We start from the raw sequence: 7,500 nt of genomic DNA, 5'->3' as shown, positions 1-7,500 counted from the left end.
TATGATGTACAAGAGAAATTTGAATAAGAAAAATGTTGGTTGTATCGTAACAAATGTGACGATTTTCCTATAGTTGGTAAGGAGAGGGTTAAATAACAATCTAAAACCCCAGGTTTGAGATGTTTTGACAAGATTAGAGTCTGCTTAAAGGATCAATATTTGAAGGACGAGTTTTCTGGTCAAAATCTTAAATGTTTTTTTTTCTTCGAAGTTATGCAAATAAGTGCATACTCGCTTTTGTTTTCTGATTTTTCTCTGGTTTATTTGTTGTTACACCTTACAACATTTTTTTCCTTTGACTATTAACTCACTCAATCTTAGAGATTTTGCTACTTTTCATAATTGGAAAAAATGTATTAAAATGAGCATATACATAGATATCTAGTTTTATTCATTTACATGTAAAAATGAAAAAAAAAAAAATATTAGCTTTGATACTACGGCTATAATTTGTCTCATATAAATGCAATAAATAGGCATGGGGTAAAAGTAACCCAGGGTAAACTACGGATATAGTGGTGTTAGGGTTGAGTGAGTTAATGTTGATTGATATCGCCGGAACTTTTTGACGAATTGCAAAACGGTTTGCCAGAGTTATGAGGAAATTTGTAGAGACAGGTTTGACGAACTTGTCAACATGCCTGATCTCCCCTGCGTGATCTGGATTTTGTAGCTGATTGATGTTAGACCTCGCTAATTACGCAATTATGGACCTAGTTTAACATTGTTGTAATGGACAATATTTTGCGTCATTTTTTGAGATTTCCAGTACAACAATGAGCCCATAATAAATTGGGTTATCAGACCTCGCCCATGATTCGATCCAGTCATTTTGGCACAAATGCTCCAATACCAATGGTAAATGACGACTTCAAATCAAGTCTTAAACCCGAGACTTCCTCGAAGTATTAATTTCAAACAAGTATAAAATGAGGCCTTTTAGTTAGAGGCTCTTTGATTGCCAAGTTGACAGTCATTTAAAGTTTAAGGCTCAAAGACTTTTAAAACATTTGACGGCTATTTTAATCTATGGACATATGAAATATCGTTTATATGGCAAAAATTAAATGGATTGTTTTGTAAACGACAGTTTAGCCCCGATAGCCAGAAAAGTTTAAGCAATTTAACCAAAAACTATCGTATCCCAGAATGACACGTATTTAAAAATTTGACCATAAAACTCGTCCTACAAATATCGATCTTTTTAAATGACCCTCATCTTGGCAAAAACTCTCAAACCTGAGACTTCTCGGTCCTAAGTTGAGAGTTGTTGCCAAGATAAGGGTAATTTAAATCCATAGATATTTTGAAGGACGACTTTTTTAATTCAATTTTTTAAATACGGGTTTTTCTGGAGTAAGGTAGTTAACTGGTAAAGCATCGTGTTAACTCCAATTGTTTTGAGACAATTGGTCACACACGCACACACACCTTCGCACACACACACACACGCACGCACACACACGCACACATACGCACACACACATACACGCATACACACACACGCACACACATGCACACACGCACACACACGCACACACACATGTACACACACGCACACACAAACACAAACACACGCACACACACACACACGTACACACACGCATATACACGCACACACACGCACGCACACGCACGTACACATCCACGCACACACTCATGGACATGCGCATCGCAACACTTTTGGACCTTCTGAATATTGACGAGTCCTTGTCCAGTAACAAAATAATATACATATCAGTATACTCGCGTTTCATTTGACTTCAAAATGGATCATAAAAAATGTTTAATAGCCTCGATTTGTAATTCTAAGATTTTATGGGCAAACATTTCTGCTATATAAAGACCTATATCGATATATAATTGTGTGACTATAAAATGTCTAAACCTGTATAATGATCGGATGTTAAATGTACTTAGTGTTATTAAGACACATCGCCTCTTTTTATTTGTTCTGTGATAACAAAACGGTAAACATGGACGGATAGTAGAAGGGTGTGAAACGGCGTGTACGTATATACAGGTCTGCCATTTGAACGCAATTATGGGCCTAGTTTAACATTGTTGTGATGGCCAATATTTTGCGTCATTTTTTAGAGATTTCCAGTACAGCAATGAGCCCATAATAAATTGGGTTAATAGACTTGGAAATAAGTGCACGTCGGTGTGTAGTGATGTTGACCAAGTATGTCTCTCATCGTGTCAATCCGAAATAATGTCGAAAGGAACCAAATAAAAAAAGTTTTGTCAAAAAAATATTAGTATTTTAATTTTCTTTTTATGAAAGGAAATAAAACCCTCTCTGTCAAATGAAGAAATTTATTTCAAGTCGAATTTTACAAGTTAAGCGTAGAATTCAATTATAACCATCCGGTTCACCTAGAAACAGTAGCGTTTTGAGGCGGCTTGTCATACATGACATTGTACTGTTATTTATTTTTCAAATAAACAAAAAGTTCGAAATGAAAAGGCTTCAAGTAAAGACAAAGAACATTTCGGTACAGACTCTGCGGCAGCAAAGCAATAAACAAAGTGATGTTGAAAACAATAATTGTTTATTAAGGGTGTGTGCCCGAAACGTTCATTGTCTGTACTGTTCCCATCCGAAACCTTTCCATTTTCACCATTTCCGTAGTATTTTTACGATTCCAGTCTTCAGAAACCTCCCCACAGCTCTCTATTGATTTTTCAACAGCTTTTCAAAATACCAATATTGATATAATTATGTGATGATTGTTATAAAATGACTTTTTGGCAAGTGTCACTTTCTAAACGTAGTTGGGTAAAAATAATATTATAATAAATTTTCACAAACAAAAAGCCCATCTAATAAATGGAGCCTGACGCTTACGTATTTTAAAAAATTAAAGATATCATCGCCTAGGCATTCCGCGAAGGAATATTATAGATAATTCATCAAACAAGATGTCTGATGTCAAGGAATCATCCATGTTGTCCAAGTGAGCAAATTGGGGGTTAATAATCTTGCTCAAGGAAAAAAACAAACACGAAAGTACCTGAAGTGGGGCTCGAACCTTCCGGGTCACAGTACAATGCCTTAACCACTCGACCACTTCGCCCCCCACTTACGTGTCAGTTAACGAGAAAACCATCACCGGAAGAATGGAAACTGTGAATTATCGTTATAGTTCTCAGGGTTACGAATGAACGATCCCGTTGAACTCTTTCTTCCCTTTCTTTTGGTACTCTTGTATTCTGTGGTGGACTGTGAATTAACGAAAGCTATGAGATGATTGGACGGAGTTTTCTGAGACGAATAGAATTCCAGTGTTACACAATTTAATGCCATGCATTGTTATCAAAATGTCAAAGAATGTTATAGAAAACGAGTTCAGAATATGGAGGGCCGAATACTTCTGCTGGTCGGCAAAGATTTGAGAGAGATATGGTTGGCAGGCTACTATGGAATGAATGAATTTGACGCTACTCAGCTCTTTTTTATTGCTTTTAAACCACCAGAGAGATAACTAGTTCTAACTAGATTCTTTTATTGGCTATCTACTACTTTTTAGGGGGTAGGAGTGCTTGAAAGACCCTTTATAGGAAAAATGTTTGTTCTCTTAAATAGGCCACGTTTTCAAATACACCATTCAACATTTTCTCTCAGTTATAATTATTTTTACATTTTCATTAAACAGAGATTAACGGCATCGTGTCAAGCTTGTCGTCACGGCGATTGGATGGCAAGGTTGCCATTGTCACGGGATCCAGCTCTGGCATAGGAGAAGAAGTTGCTTTGATGTTCGTCCTAAAGGGAGCATGCGTTTCTTTATGTGGCCGTAACGCCGAAAGACTGGACGTTGTGAGGGTCAAGTGCTGCAAAGAGACAGGACATCCTGAACGCGTTATTGCTGTTTGTGGAGATCTGACAGTTCAGGAGGTCAGAACGATGACAGTCAAAGAGACAGTAAAGACTTTTGGTAGACTGGACATGTTAGTGGCCAATGCAGGAGAGATTTGTTACCCGGGATCTTTCATCGATTTCACTGAGGAAAAGTGTGATCAAATGGTAAACATATTTCTCAAATCAAATGTTTTTCTCATTCGGGAGTCAGTCCCTCATCTATAATCTTCAAAAGGCTCAATTGTGCTAGTATCGCCAATAGCAAATCTTGACAACGCGCCTTATCAATGGGTGTACAGCTGTGTCAAAGCATCCCTGAACCATCTGACCAGAATTCTAGCAATTTTGCTTGGTCCGAAAGGGATTCGTGTTAACACAACGTGTCCTACTATGGAATGAATGAATTTGACGGAATTCACCGTTACCAATGAATGAATTTGCCATGATTCACCGTCACCAAAATAATGCGGGTAATAGATAGGAGATCAGACAGAGGCCAAGGCAAATAACTTTGCCCTTACAGCCGGCGTTGATCATCCACTTGAGAACAGAATAAGTAGTATAAAAGAGCAGAGTGAGGTTATCTCTTTCTTGGCCAGCGATGAATCGAGCTTTGTTAATGGAGAGATAATTGCTCTGGACGGAATTTGCAGCAAGGGCTGTCCTGGATTTAACAAATTTTACCTTTTTCAAAAATAATGGACAGTCAACCCATATAAAATATTGTTATCTATTTATGAAAAAAAAGGAAAGATCTATGTCTTTCTCTTCGAGAATTGATGGAGTAAGTGAAAATCTCATTGAATGGTTTAAGTCATATAGAACTCATTGTGTCTCGATAAACGGCAAGTTATCCATTTCAGTGTCATGTGTGGTCCACATGGCAATAGCGAGTCATCAGGTAAAATTAAATATTTGTAAAACTAAAATTCAATCTCTACATCGAACATTATGTCAGGAAAATCGTTGTCCATATTCAGATCTTTCATCATCATCATTGCCTTTTTCACCCTGGGTCAGGGTATAGGCCACAGACAAACAGTTTCCATCCTTCTCTATCCTGAGCTATCTTTTTAATCTCATTCCAGGTCTTACCACTTCTCTGTATATCAGCTTCTTTAATTCTTCTCCATGTTCCTCGTGGCCTTCCCCTTGATCTTCTGCCCTGGGGGTTCCAGTCCAATACTTTCTTTGTTATAGTGGAGTCGTTCTTTCAAAGCGTGTGTCGAATCCACCTCCATCGTCTTCTTCCTATTTCCTCTCCCACTAGTTTCTGCTGTGGTCTTTTCCATATTTCTTCATTTTTTTATTCTATCCATCCATTTTATTCTGAGTAGCTTATGCATGCACCTGTTTACGAAAATCTGTACTCTCCTTTTACATGCCTGAGATGCGTTCCAAGTTTCACATCCATACAGTAGGACAGACTTCACATTTGAGTTGAAAAGTCTTAGCTTTAGTCGAAGGGAGGTATCTTTAGTTCTCCAAACTCTGTTCAAAGATGTAAATGCAGCCTGTGCCTTTCCTATTCGTGCTTTCACCTCTGCTTCCGTGCCTCCATCCCTGTCAATTATACTTCCGAGATAGCAGAAAGTGTCTATATCTTTGAGTTCCTGATCTTTTACTTTGATCTGCTCCCTTTGACGCGTACCTATCCTCAAGACCTTTGACTTTGCAGGGTGAATTCTTAGACCAATTGATTCCGGGAGGCTGTTTATAATTGTGGATTTTGCTTGCATCTGGTCCTGGGTGTGGGACAGAAGAGCCAGATCATCTGCAAAATCCAGATCATCCAACTGTGTCCAGGGGGTCCACTGTATCCCATTTCTTCGCCCTTTGGAGGTTTCTTTCATTAGCCAATCAATGGCAAGGATGAACAAGAATGGTGAGTGCAAGCATCCTTGCTTGACACCAGTCTTAATTTCAAAGCTGTCAGTAAGATGATCTTCATGTACAACCCTGCAACTTGATCCTTCATACAATTCCTTAATGAGGTTTACTATCTTTTCAGGGAGCCCATAATGTGCCAGAATTTTCCACAATGTTGCTATGTCAATACTGTCGAAAGCCTTCTCGTAATCCAGAAAGTTGACAATAAGAGGAGAGTTCCATTCTATAGACTGTTCCACTATGACTCGCAGAGAGGCAATCTGGTCGGTGGTTGAACGGTTTTTCCGAAAACCTGCCTGTTCGTCCCGCAGTTTAGCATCTGTTGCACTTTTAATTCTCTCTAAAATAATACGGTTGAAAACCTTTCCTGGGATAGAAAGAAGAGTGATACCTCGATAATTATTACAATTCCTGAGGTCCCCTTTCTTTGGAAGCTTGATAAGATGTCCTTCCTTCCAATCCATTGGGAATATCCCGTCATTCCAGATTCTCTCAAACAGTGGGTGTAGGGCCTCAGCATTTCTTTCAGCATCAACTTTTAGAGCCTCCGGTGGAATCTGGTCTGGTCCAGCAGCTTTCCCCCTTTTCATCTTGTTAATGGCACCCACAATCTCTGCTATCGATAGTGGACCACAGCTAATTGGTAACTCATTTCTTGCAGGCAAAATTTCTGGCTGGTTGTCTGGTGGTGGTCTGTTCAGAAGGCAGTTGAAATGTTCCCTCCATCGTTCAGATTGAGCCTCTTTTCCAAAAATAGTTTTCCCATCTTTGTTTTTGACTGGTACCTTTGGTTTCCCATATTTTCCAGCAAGTGTTTTGGTAGTTTGATAAAGAATCCTCATGTGTCCTCCTGTCGCTGCTGCTTCTGCTTTCTCTGCAAGTCTGTTCATGAATGCTTCCTTGTCTTTCTTCACAGATCTTTTGACTTCCTTAGCTATGGCTCGATACTGTTCTTGTGCATCCAGTCTTGAAGCCCTTGTTCGGCTTGCGTTCACTTGTTCCTTCCTTGTTCTCCTCTTTTCAATAAGGTCCAAGGTGGTTGGACTTACCCATTCTTTATGTTCCGATTTCTTTACCCCCAATACCTCGTGGCAAGTTGTTATGTAGACTTCCTTGATCTTTGCCCAATGTGACTCTACATCTATGTCCTCCTCAAGCTCAGTAAGCGGTTGGAATCTATTACTCAATTGTAGTTTGAATTCCTCATTCTTTTCCCCATCAAGTGCATTCACCTCGAATTTTCTTCTTGTATATGATCTGGTCCCATGTTTTCTGAGTCGGAGCTTAAGCTTTGCCAGTAGCAGGTGGTGGTCTGATCCAACATCTGCCCCTCTCCGTACTGTCACATCTTCCAATGAACGTCTGAATCTTCGAGAGATACAAAAATGATCAATCTGATTCTCTGTCACACCATCTGGTGAGACCCAAGTTGCTTTGTGGATCCTCTTATGGGGGAACACTGATCCTCCAATCACCAAACTGTTGAATGCACAGAAATTTGCAAATCTCTCACTATTATCGTTCATTTCTCCCATGCCATGACGTCCCATGATTCCTTCATAACATACATTATCCTGTCCCACTTTAGCATTGGCATCTCCCATCAATATGTTGATGTCTTTCCTTGGCAACTTGTCAATGACTTGTTGTAGCAGACTATAAAATGTATCTTTGTCCTCATCTGTTGCATCATTTGTTGGGGCACAGATCTGTACAATGTTCATGCTGATCTTCTTACTCCGTGT

Source organism: Berghia stephanieae, chromosome 7, assembly GCF_034508935.2.
Source record: "Berghia stephanieae isolate SIO BIC M18660-M18661 chromosome 7, UCSD_Bste_1.3, whole genome shotgun sequence".
Classification (NCBI taxonomy): domain Eukaryota; kingdom Metazoa; phylum Mollusca; class Gastropoda; order Nudibranchia; family Aeolidiidae; genus Berghia; species Berghia stephanieae.
Note: the sequence above shows the minus strand (reverse complement) of the source record.